Here is a 13433-nt window from a genome sequence, read left to right as displayed (position 1 = left end):
AGAAAAGCTAGGAATAGTCTCTAAAAACTGAAGCTGCTTGAGTTTCAGCTGTTTTTTCTTTTTCACCTGGCTGATCAGATGTAAAACACAGATAAGAAATTCAGAAGGTGTAGTAAGAAGTGGGAATCCAGGCTGAGAATAAGAACTGAGACTGAGATGAGGACAGCTCATCCTGCATCTTCTTTATCAGCAAATTTTCAGTTCATTAGGGGATGCAGTTCTGTCTAAAAAAATGTGGTTGTCATTAGTTAGGGATTTGTATTTGCATGCTCAGATACCCTGCAAGTTGTACGTGCTCACATTTACTTGCTGTATAAGTATTATTTAAATAAATACTCCCTGTTGCCAGAACATAGTAAAAGCTGGAAAAAATGTAATTTATAGACACAGGATGTTCTATGTACACAAAAATTTGGCCTTGTATCTATTTCCCCTGATGTTCTGGATTAATATATGCCTCAAGATCAGGAGCTGTGTAATGCAGTGACCCAGCTGGAACAGGGTCTCTGTGCTTCCAAACCAGCCTTTTTCCTTGCTTTCTCAAGCATCACACTGTGTTATCTCTTTTACAAACATATCAAGTGCCACCTTAAGTCTGTTTAGTTTGTTGCTCCCTCTGCTCCCATAAGAAAACTTCCTGATCATCCCTCTTCTGATGTTTGGAAACTGCCTTTTAATTAATAATCTGAATTTGTTTGTGATAAGCTGATACTCAATTATTCATGTACCAGCACTATCCCTTAGCTTAAGAAGGGCTTCATTTTCCTTTCTGTGATGTTTTGAGGAATAATCCTATCACCTTAGATAATCCTATCACCTTAGAACACCTTAGATTTTGCTAGACAAAGTACTTGATGGATTAAACAAGCTTTTGTTTAAACCAGGCACACGCTCTGTTCCTTACTGTCTTGCTCTGTGTTGTTTCAGTCTCAACTTTTCTTCTAACCATGGCTTACCAGACAAGTGTTTTGGAAAAGGAATCAATAGAAACTTTGCTTTTAGCATCAGTATTTTCCTAACTCTTGACAACTCTTCATGTCACACATTGTAGCACTGCAGTGGCTTTCCCAAAATGGCATTGCATCAGAAGTTTATGATCAGCTTGTTTTTGACCACAACTGAAACAAGCATGTTTCTGCAGAACAACAGCATCTTGAACATCTGTTAGAGAATGTGTAGAGCTAAGTGTTTTAGTCAATCTTTTTTTTTTTTTCTTTTTTTTTTTTTTCCTCCTAGTCAGATGACACTATGAATAACTCATTATTTCAAAAATGCCACTGGTCACTTGTAACTTCCATTTTAAAATCACATGGACAAACACAAAAGATTCTGTAGATGTTGGACTTAGGCTTGAGAATTTAAATGCAATCCCACCAAAACATTCAAAATTATCATAGCCAAATGACAGCAACAGGTCTGCAGTATTTTTTTTCTCAAATACTTATGTAAAAGCATGCATATATTTCTATTTCTTTATGGAAGGGGAAAAAGATATAGTATTTGTAGGGAATTTATTATTATTGTTTTCAGTTTACATTCTAAGCTTCAAAGTTGCATGAAAGACACAATTCGTTTAGTTTACTGGCACATGAAGTTTGTAAATTAGCAAGCAGTAATCCGAAGAATGAAAAGTATCTATTACTAAAGACAAGAGCCTTAGTTTCTGCACCGTAGCAAATGTGGAAATACTTCTGGATAAACTTAATAACTTTATGTAGAACAAAAGATGAATGATTTTTTTCCATCAACTCTTTCTCCTTCATTACATTCTAGAGTGCCATTCTAACATCCAAAATAATTAAAACTGAAATCTTTTTAACTGTCATATTACACCAAATTCTGTAGCACTAACTCTGAATATCATGTTTGTCTTTTCATAACTGTGAAAGAAAAGAAATAACAGCTTGCTTGTTCCTCTCACTCACCTACTAAGTAAACAAATTCTGGTTTAGTCATGCTGCTGCAGACACACAGGAATGTGAGGGTGAAGCTCCTCACTGAAATGGCTGTTTTACTGCTGCTTCATCTCTGGGACCAAAGAATCGTAGAAAATATTGGGAATATAAGTCTGGGATACCTCTGATTTCCAATCTACTAACAGCAGCAAAATGAAAACTGGAGACGTTGAATGATAATAAAACAACTGAGTTGGTATAAACTCGACCGATGGAGCTCTCATGTAGAACATATTGTGTCTACAATGTTACAGGTCATTTCCTTCGCCTTTCTCTATAAACATGTTTTTCAAATTGGTTTCAAGTGGGTCCAGCTACTTCAAGCACAATATATTGAAAGCATGTTAATATGACAGATAACTAGCAGCTGTTGTTGGAAAATTGACAAAGCAAAGGATAGATGTTGCTTTGGAGGATGAACTTGTGCTTTCAGGCACAACATCTTCCTCAGTATTTTGCTTCTCTATGAATTTTTCTTTGCAAAGGCTGGGCCAGTGACACAGAGGCCACATTCTTTACAGATATAACTCTAGCAAATGTAGCCATGCCTTATAAGAAACAGATATATGGAGGGACTTATCAAGGCAATGAATGAGAGAAACAAGTGTTCTCTCTATTAAATTGCTCCCTCTATTAAAACTATTGAAGATTTTGTATTGAAGATTTGTAGATAGTGTATATAGCAACACAAATGCTCTTGACTGAATTTGTTCCAGAGGTGATCTAATCAATTTAATCATATACTATTTTCTATCTCTTCAATTCAGATTTTTATTTATTTATTTTTTTATTAAGTATAGTTTGGCTAAAACATGGGAAAGCAATACTTTCCTGTAACTTTTCTGTCTAGAAAGAAATACCATTTTTTCTTTCTAACCATTATTCATTTTTGTCTAAAACACTGTATGCATGGCTTGAGAAGGAGAGAAAAAAAATACAAACAATTTAACTGGCAATATTATTTACTTATTCTGTATTTAAATCTATTGGGTCACATAGTGCTTCAGGTTTATTGCTGTTATGATCCTGCAAGTTTCACACAATTCACATTGCCTGTAGATGCCAAATACTGTACAGTTTCCTTAATAATAGAGACTAAACACATGTATTCTTTGATCTACTTCACAGCTTCAAAGTTTAAAATGCAGTCTGAGAGCTTTCCATGGGATTTCAAAAAACTGTTATTGAGAAAACTAATTATGAAAGTAGTAATTTTCTCACTGATGCTATTTTTCTGTAACTGAGATCTAGGAGGTAAGAGTGTTATGTTTCTTTATTATTTTTTCCACAGTGTAATCTACAAGGACTTTTAATTTATATAATTTTTCTGTTGTAATTCATTCTTCCTGGAGGAACCACATTCAAGAAGGCTAGGAGACTGCAAGAACACAAACTATGTAAGCATGTATAAGCAGTCTGACAAGCACAAAACATTAAAAAATGAAAACAAAAACAGAAATCTGCATTTCAAATACACTTGCATCAGGAGTTCTTGTGTTTGTTTCTGGAATAGGCCACATGATTAGAGAAAGATTGCCTGTTCCACCCATTCAGAAATTGTGCTGACCTTCATTCCTTTACTGATTTTCACAGAATCACAGAATTGTCTAGGTTGGAAGAGACCTCAAGATCATCGAGTCCAACCTCTGACCTAACACTAACAAGTCAACCACTAAACCATATTGCTAAGTTCAACATCTAAACGTCTTTTAAAGACCTCCAGGGATGGTGACTGAACAACTTCCCTGGGCAGCCCATTCCAATGCCTAACAACCCTTTTAGTAAAGAAGTTCTTCCTAAAATCCAACCTAAAACACCCCTGGCACAACTTTAGCCTGTTACCCCTCGTCCTGTTGCCAGGCACATGGGAGAATATACCAACCCCCACCTCGCTACAGCCTCCTTTAATGTACTTAATAGAGAGCAATATGGTTGCCCCTGAACCTCCGCTTCTCCAGACTGAACAATCCCAGCTCCCTCGTAGGACTTGTTCTCCAGACCCCTCACCAGCTTTGTTGCCCTTCTCTGGACTCTTTCGAGCACCTCGATGTCCTTCTTGTAGCGAGGGGCCCAAAACTGAACACAGTACTTGAGGTGCGGCCTCACTGGAGCTGAGTACAGGGGGACAATCACTTCCCTAGACCTGCTGGCCACACTGCTTCTTATGCAAGCCAGGATGCCGTTGGCCTTCTTGGCCACCTGAGCACACTGCTGGCTCATATTCAGCCGACTATCAACCATCACTGCCAGGTCCTTCTCTGCCAGGCAGCTTTCCAACCACTCATCACCCAGCCTGTAGCGCTGCTTGGGGTTGTTGCGCCCCAGGTGCAGGACCTGGCACTTGGCCTTGTTGAACTTCATAGAGTTGACCTCAGCCCATTGGTCCAGCCTATCCAGATCCTCCTGCAGAGCCTTCCTACCCTCAAGCGGATCAACACATGCACCTATCTTGGTGTCATCTGCAAACTTACTGCGGGTGCACTCAATCCCCTCATCGAGATCATTGATAAAGATATTAAAGAGGACTGCCCAGTACTGAGCCCTGGGGAATGCCACTAGTGAATTTTCTAACATTACAGCAGCAATTACTTACATGGAAAAATGTTTAATGTATGTTGTACTTCTTTTATTGCAGTGTAGGATCTGGAAACTTAGAGGAACACTCTGCTTACTAGGGACAGCATTTTGAGAACTGCTGACTTAGGCCACAATCCCATGCAGTCACAAGGATGTAGAGATCTTGGAGGATCACTGCAGAGGGCTATAGAATATTACAAGTTGATTTTTTAAAAAAATGCTTTAAAACTATTTCAGGTACTTATTTATCTATTTATTTATTTTCCCTCTTGTCCCAAATTGCACATTAATAAAGCAGTTGTTTAAGGTTTATGATCTTTTAAGAAAAATATAATTAGTTTGTTGTGAAGTAGCTGAGAAAGGTTTGTTTAAAAAGGAAAATTTGACATTCTGTAAATAGCAGAAGCGAAGCCTTTCATTTGTTTATCTTGCCATGGCTCCTATGAAATTTTGTTTCAATATCATTCAGAACTCAGTTCCATTCCTCTTCTTTTAGTTTGTTGCTTTTACTCCTTAATTGACCCCAAAAGGAGTCACTTCTGAGTTGTTTGCAAGCTAGACCAAGATTTTGAGACTTGGGGAGAGGAGTGAGTTACAATTTACAAGTAAGGACAATTAACTGATAGATTTTGTAATCTAAGAACCTTCTGTATTGCAGAATATACAAGGTTTGCAAAGCTTGAAGACTTTTACACTAACATTAATGTTTTTAAGGTTTTATAAGATCTGCAGAGAAAATGATGAACCTTGCAATGCATGTGTTCACAACACAAAGGGTTCATCATAAACATAAGCCACTGGGACTCATGCCTCTTTCAGAACATAATAACAAACAACATATAGCAAAGAAAGACTTTTCTGCCTTCTTTGAAATATATACACTGTCATCAGAATTTGCAAGCTGTTTTTTGAGAGAGGCCGCAAGTTCTAAAAGAGTCAAAACTAGTTCAAGAACGTTGATCCTAATGTTTTCCTGTGAAACAACATTAGAGGATATTGTGGTTTAACCCGGCCGGCAGCTAAACACCACGCAGCCGTTCGCTCACCCTCCCCCCTCCCTCTCTGGGATGGGGGAGAGAAATGGAAAGTGAAGCCCGTGAGTTGAGATAAAAACAGTTTAATAAGACAGGAAAATAATAATAATAATAATAATAATAATAATAATAATAATAATAATAATAATAATAATAATAATAATAATAATACAATGATGATAATAGTACTACTTAGTACTACTAATAATAATATGTACAAACAAGTGATGCACAATGCAATTGCTCACCACCTGCTGACCGATGCCCAGCCTAACCCCGAGCAGTCCGGCCCCCTCCCCCGGCTAGCCACCCCTATATATTGTTTATCATGACGTCAGATGGTATGGAATACCCCTTTGGCTAGTTTGGGTCACCTGTCCTGGGTCTGTCCCCTCCCAGCTCTTACTGCACCCCCAGCCTGCCTGTTGGCAGGACAGAGCAAGAAGCTGAGATGTCCTTGGCTTGGTATAAGCACTGCTCTGCAACAATTAAAACATCGGGGTGTTGTCAGCACTCTTCTCATCCCAAGCCAAAACACAGCATTCCACCAGCTACTAGGAAGAAAAGCAACTCTGTTCTAACTGAAACCAGGAGAGAGGAATACCATCCCAAGGAAAAAGGCAAAAAAACCTCCCAAGTTGTGCTGAGGCCAACACTGTTTCTAATAAACGGCAGTTAAGTTAGTCTGCTATTATGAACTTCTGCAAGAGTTGAGAAATCCAAAGCTGATGTCTTCTAAGTTAATTATTCCATCAGTTAACCCTCTGCCTCAGAAGGTGCGTTCTAAACCACCAGAAAATTCCTCACAGGTTTGCTAGTCCATCAGTTTGATTCCCAAATGGAAAATCTCTGTCATTCCTGATATCTGGCTGAGCTACCTGTTCTTAAAAATTTTGAGTACTAGAGATGCCACATTTTGCTTTCACAGGTGCTATAAAAAGAAATGATAATCTCTTTAAAAAAAAGAAAAAAAATCTGTTTATGAATGGATAAAGGAGGTTGATCTTTGAAATATGGAAACCAAGCCTGGTTACTAGTTTAAACAGGCGACCAGTAAATGGCTAAGGAATGTAGCTATAAACACCCAATTTTACTTGGCTCAAGAGTTTCATCACTAGGCCAAAGCCAGACCGTGCTGCCCATCATTTCCCTGTGTGGCTTTTTAATGCATTCTAGAGGAGAAGCCTTTGGTTTATCCTGAATCACCTTAAATCTCCAACTAAACTCAAGCCCAGGTGAGACTGAGTCTTAAAAAGCAGCTAGATGTTAAAACATGACTGATTTTTTTCTGTCAATCCCAACCAAAGCAGGGCCTTTTTTTTGAATTCCAAGGTATGATTTAGGTGTTCATGTGGGATGCAACCCTGGTGCTAGCTAAATTTGTGTGGAAAATTTCTATATCCCAGCCTCCTCCATGGTCAACTTCTGGCTCCCAAGACCACTACCCAAGTAATTTCAGATTTGACGACATATTTCTTTCAGGGTCAAGCCCAATGAGGGGCAGCACGACCAAACATAAGCCATCGGTCTGTGGGTCAGGTCTGAACCCAGGGGGCCTGTCCTGGTTTCAGTTAGAACAGAATTAATTTTCTTCCTAGTAGCTGGTGGAATGCTGTGTTTTGGCTTAGGATGAGAAGAGTGCTGATAACACCCCGATGCTTTAATTGTTGCAGAGCAGTGCTTATACTAAGCCAAGGACATCTCAGTCTTTTGCTCTGTCCTGCCAACGGGCAGGCTGGGGGTGCAGTAAGAGCTGGGAGGGGACAGACCCAGGACAGGTGACCCAAACTAGCCAAAGGGGTATTCCATACCATCTGACGTCATGCTAAACAATATATAGGGGTGGCTAGCTGGGGGGTGGGGGCCGGACTGCTCGGGGTTAGGCTGGGCATCGGCCAGCAGGTGGTGAGCAATTGCATTGTGCATCACTTGTTTGTACATATTATTATTACTTTCCTATTATCACCATTGTATTATTATTATTATTATTGTTATTATTATTTTTGTTATTATTATTTTCCTGTCTTATTAAACTGTCTTTATCTCAACTCACGGGGTTCGCTTTCCATTTCTCTCCCCCGTCCCAGAGAGGGAGGGGGGAGGGTGAGCGAACGGCTGCGTGGTGTTTAACTGCCGGCCGGGTTAAACCACGACAGGGCCCATGCTCAGGAAGGACTGGAAAATGGTATCCTTCATTTTTGGCTTAGATTAGGACAGGTGGCCTCAGGCTGGACTGAAATGTGATGCCAGGTGGGACTGGTCTGGTTAAGGCCCATAAGTGCCCTCAGTGCACTGAGACTGCTCCCTCAGGAGCAAGGCAGTTCCTTCAGAGTGCACCTAAGTCCTGTCAAGAGCAGTATGGGAGGGTGCAGTGCCTACCTCGCTCCTCTCTTTCCTCTTGATGGGGTACCTCTTTTGGGGCTGGGTCTTCCCCAACCCTGATTTGAAAGGAAAACAAGATATTTAGGCTGTAGAGAGGGAAAGACTTGTGTAACTGCCTTCCCCTTTGGCCAGCAACTTGTACCAGGTTCCAGGACTAATGCCGCAGGTGTGCCAGCCATTGGCGCACAGCGTTGAGACTCTGCTGCTGGCTTAGGCAAGCTGTTAATTTGGTGAATTTTGGTGTGACAGAATTAAAAAGATCTCCTTGCCCTTTGTGCTAGCTTAAATGAAGTAAATGTTTTACTGGTTGATGTCCTAATGAGAGTGCGAATCTGACATCTGTGAGTTGTGTTTGGTCCTGGGAACGTGAGCTCTTCCAGCAGTGAAGTTACACTGTGGCTTGGTTTATCTGTGCATCTGTAAGAATTTATATTGTGAGGATTAGGTTGGTTTGGTTGGGAAAGAAAGCACACGGCCAAATTCTGATCTCAGTTGCACGTGTGCAGCTCCCAAGGCAGCAGGGCTTCATCCTTGCTCAGCACATGGCCTAATGAGGTCTTGCATGATTCAAATAACATGGATGGCACACTAGAGGGCCAGAAAACAACTGTTCTCTGTTTTGTTTTGCTCTCTGCACTGCAGCATCTGTTTTGCTTCATCATTTTTAAAAAGAAAACCACAAATATTTTGCACTAGGGAGCTGAAATATATATATATATATATATATATATATTTATTTATTATTTTTATTTTTATTTTTTTTTTTGCGTGTGGGGAATAGTCATTCTTCTGGTGTCTAAAGTCCTTGTGTTTGGAGTCGAGCATTAATTTACAGATTGTCTCTCATTGTTTTGTTCTCAGCTCAGGAAATCCTATGGGGTATTGTCCCTCAGGAAATAACATGGAATGATGTCTTAGCATGATTTATTTTTATTTGTGCATCTAACGTTGCATAGTATCCTCTTTCACAGCAGTATTTGTATTTCTTGGAAAAATTGGCAAACGTGAGTATTTAACAACTTGTCAATGAAAATTTAAATGATTGAGACTTTGTGGATGCACTTGATACTGACGTGAGGGGTGTGATGTAATAAACAATCTTAAAGGGCTGTGGTCAAAAGATTATGTTATGTTGCTTCCATCTTAAAACAGCTGCCTGAGAGAAAATGTTTTCTAGCAAATAGAATACTGCATGCATAAACAGGGCAGAGTTAGCCTGAGTCTAGTCTTACTATTTCTTAAGTACTTTGTGTAGCTGTAGTATTTTCCTTGCATTCATTCCTTGCTTCTTGCATGTTTCATTTGATAGATGACGGTGCTTGCAAAGAAATTTTAGTTATCCCTTCTGTTTCTCATATTCTTGAGGTTACAGGTAAAGGTTTAAAAATTATCTATCAAAAAGCGTATTTAAACTGGTGATGTTTATGTAAAAAGAAATCTTCAAAGGTACATGTTATGACCTCGAAGTTATGGCTGGGTAGGTTCTCAGGTAAGTTCAGATACTTTTGTAATAAGAAATTCTTTTTTATATGTGGTTTTCTAACAGCTCAGTGGTTTTAATATATATGAAGCATGATATGGTTAAGATGTGATGTCTTGTTTCTGCGTTTCTCAATACAGTAAGCTGGCATTTATTTATTGTTTATCCAGCATCACAAATGTAAAAATGAACTCACTGAGTAAGTTCATGGACTCTTTCTGCACAACACTGCATTTTAAAATTGGGCATAACAAGAAGTTCAAAAACAAAGCAAAGGAAGTGGGTGAAAATGTGATTTGGAGGAGTACTGGGAATTTGTAGATTAGATAAAAATGATTGCTTGAGTTTCTTAGAGGAAAAAAAAAAAAATTGTTTGCCTGGGATGCAACCTTGACTAAATGTCAAAGTTCTGAACTGAACAAATCCTGGCAGTCAAGTTGAGAAGCTCATGAGATTAGCCTCATGTTAGTATGTTAGTGGAAGATCAGCATACCACCAGCAATAGACCTAGACAATAGTATTGAGAGCAGGGCATTCATGAGAGCAGGGGCTATGTTGTATGGAGGACAGCTGGCTCTGTAATGACCATGAGAGGCACCACGCGTGCCCTAACACATGGTCTCTCTGCTTTGGTGCATCTCCCTTACAACTCCATGCTCTCACCTGGAAGACCAGAACAGGAAAATCCTGCTACTTTGTACATTATCAGTGGCAGAAGCACAGACTGAAGAAGGTTGCCTCTTCTGGCCAGAGAAAGCAGCCTGCAATGCTTAACAGTATGACAGATGGCTCTGCTTGGGTGGCATGGGGACTGTTGCATTTCTGCCTGGCCAGTGTTAATGGTGGGCTTGGAAGTGGTGTTTGGAGTAAGCTGTTGTCTGTCTAAAGCTTTGAGCCACTTTCAGATGGATTAAGGTTATGACTGAAGCCTTCAAAATTTAGTGAACTCGTGATGAAATCAAAGCCAAGATTGTAATGGCATTAGAGAATACCAAGACACAGGGCCTTCTTTGGGAAGCAGTAGTAGCAACAACAAAATGGTTGTTCCTGGGTCAAGAGAAGAATAGATTATTTGGAAAGGCATGTGAAGAGGAGAACAAAGAGACCATGGATATGTTTTCTCTAAATGAGAAAACAATTGTAATAAATGCAAACCTAAACAAAAATACAGTCTATTTCTCAATATTGCTTTTCTACATTAAGCAGTCGAACAAAGCAGGGTGTTGCAATCTAGCAGTCAAGTTGCTGTAGGGATACAATTATATATATTTTTAAGTAGTTTGACTGGAAAAAGACATGGTCTGTGTGGTGATATCTGAAACATGGTCTCTGCTATGAGGAATTGTAAATACTCTGTTCTATGTAAATCTTGTTGTATGCTCTTAATCTAATAGTCATAGAACAAGAAATCTTGAATAGAAGTAATTTTTAGCTACTATGGGAAAGCTTTTGTTTATTTGTTTACCTAATGGTATTACAGTTTTTGCTGAAATGTCTGAAAGACTTGATGTAGGCTTTATAACAATAAATTATTCTTATAACATTTATCTTTTTTGGTATTTCTGACTGAATTTATTAAAATAGTGTTGCAATTCCTTATTATTTTCCCTAATAATTCCTTGAATGATATATATCTTCCACTTTTGTACAGCATTATGTAAGTAGTGGGTACTGAAGTGCATATTATTACTTTAAAAACTCTGGGTGACAAGAATTAATTACAATTCTAAATTATTCCATAAATCTATTTTACAGTGGGAGCTTTAGTGAAATGCTGGCACTGGGTAATTAGCTGGTGTTAATCTCTGTCTCTGGTTTTGGGTAGTCCAAAGAAGATTTGATATTTCCTTTCCTGCAATAAATAAAAACAGTTTCCAAACTGTCAGAAAATAACAGTAGTTCTTAAGGGCTAATCATTACCAGCCTTTGTCATGGGGTTGTAATTGTTTCATGAATTCTGCTACAATCAGGGAAAAGTATGCTTAAGTGCCAATAAAAGTTTTCATGCTGCTTTGATTTCCTCCTGCCTCATCTTCCTCCTCCCAATTTATGGCTTTGTTCTGCTGTCTCTGTTACTAAGCAACACTGTACATGGTGTTCATGCAAATTACTGCAAATTTTCTGATAGTGAGGCAGAATAACACCAGGTTAATTTCCTGATTAATATATGCTATGAAGACGCCCACTATAGCAGATTCATAGCATAAGGATTTCTTTTGTTACCTTTTAAGTTGTCTTGTCTGTATCTATTACAACACTTCCAAGTATCTATTTGGACCAAATTCTTGCTTCCATCATTTTGACTCTGTTTTGTGTGGAGCAACCCAGCTGATTGCACAGTGTATATGCTGTGATAATGCAAGTAGGTTTCTTGTGGCTGCATGCTATATTTTGATCCATATGCAGGAGGAGATGAAGTGATTGTTCAGGTGCTGTTTTTGCTCTGCTTTTGAAATTAAAGGTGCATATGAGATTCTTAAAACCGAGAGTTGTCTTTTCATTCAAGCTAGTGGCAAAAATCCAGCTGACATAATGTGAATGGGTTTCAACCGGTGTTCATGCTTGTGTGATCAATTTATTTTGCACACCATGGTACCACTCCCATAGCAAAGCTCTTGTGCATCACAGGTGACCGCATGTTTTTCTCTTTTTCAATAATCTTAAAAATGCAAAGTCTCGTTTAACAGACTAGCAGTTATAATCATGCCCAATGACTATTACAGCAATACAGTTTTAGATGGAAATAAAGCAAGCAGATTGTAGTACTGCATTATAGAAATCTTCAGAGCAGTTTTCAGACTGTCATGTTTGCTTGCTAGAACTGTGACAGGATTATGGCTCATGTTTCCAGAACTGCTTTCACTTCACTTCTCTAAATCAAAGGCCAGGCTTGCTATTAGAAGTTGGAATTTGAAAATTTAAGTGTAGAATATTAGAGGGTTTAAAGTGCACTTAAAAGCATGTTTGCAACTTTGATTACTGTAAAGCCTGAAGATTTATACTTTTCAAATTGCCTGAGGTAATATCAAGCCTCCAGACAACTTCTGCATAGATAGGTTCCTGATTTAAAATGTGCCCATTTTTAGTGCAGTGAAAGTAATAGTGTGTAATGCAGCTCTAGGAACTACATCTGCATTGACCCATCTTCAAATGTTTCTAGTTCTGTTTTACTTCTTCCCCTCAGCTTAAAATACATCTACTGTTACTTCTCCTTCAGAGGCATTCTGAAGGAGAATGAAACGTTGTAATGCTTGTCAGCAAGATGCCCTCAAATGCATGTACAATAGTACAATGGACCAGAAAAATAGTTTATTTTTTTAAAGTAATCATATTAAAAGTTTAGTCATAAATTGCAATTCAAAATTTGTGCATAACAATGTTTGAATTTTTTAACTTGTGTCGTCCCCCCTCACCCCCTTTTTGTCAGAGAGCTTCTGAGAGAATTGCACTGTGCTTTTGGAAAATCAAGTATTTCCCAAATTTAAAGCATATAGAGAAAGTCTTAGATTCCCCTCTTTTCTCTGAAAACATGCATTTGAAAACAGCATAGGATCAATATGGATATGTAGCACATTCTTTGTACTGTCATGTGTATTCTTCTTCATTGCTGTGGTGAATGTAACAGCTACACATGAATTTTCTCTGTATTAGGAGACCAGACTGTAGAGAAAGCAACAGTTAAGTGTAGATATGGTTAATTAACAGGGCTTGGCTAAAACCTTAAAACCTTAAACAAGCGCATATTTGCAGCCTGCTGGAGCGCACGTGGTGTGTGCTGGATGGCAGTCAGTGTTATAATGCACTACAGCAAACACTGCAGGTATGTCACTGTAAGTGAAATTTAGGGATGACCCTACCTACAGCAGTTTTTTCAGGATGCCATTGCCTCTACGGAGTTATTGATGAGTGAACTTTATTTGTGGTGGGTGAAACTAGACTTAACATGTGCTGAGCATGCTGTTACTCGGTACAAGTGCAAGTGTTGTTGTTGCTTGTAGCTGGAAG

The 13433-nt window shown here is 38.8% G+C and overlaps 1 protein-coding gene across 4 annotated transcripts in view; it reads right to left on the bottom strand.

Annotated features, from left to right (window-relative positions):
• Nucleotides 1–13433, bottom strand: part of CPB1 (carboxypeptidase B1) — a 73349-nt gene that overhangs the window by 29537 nt on the left and 30379 nt on the right. The window contains exons 1-2 of one of the 4 annotated variants that reach the window (XM_038183658.2): nt 5815–5850; nt 4549–4716 (exon numbers count right to left, since the gene is read on the bottom strand). The exons of 2 other annotated variants lie outside the window; for them this stretch is intronic. The gene's annotated coding sequence lies outside the window, so the exon portion shown is untranslated. Of the gene's footprint in view, nt 1–4548; nt 4717–5814; nt 5851–13433 lie in introns of those variants that run through there. One more of the 4 variants, XM_038183660.2, reaches the window with a different exon arrangement.

The sequence above is a fragment of the Anas platyrhynchos genome, chromosome 9 (genome assembly GCF_047663525.1).
Source record: "Anas platyrhynchos isolate ZD024472 breed Pekin duck chromosome 9, IASCAAS_PekinDuck_T2T, whole genome shotgun sequence".
Taxonomy (NCBI): domain Eukaryota; kingdom Metazoa; phylum Chordata; class Aves; order Anseriformes; family Anatidae; genus Anas; species Anas platyrhynchos.
The sequence above is the reverse complement of the archived record's forward strand: the minus strand, read 5'-3'. Positions and strand labels throughout refer to the sequence as shown.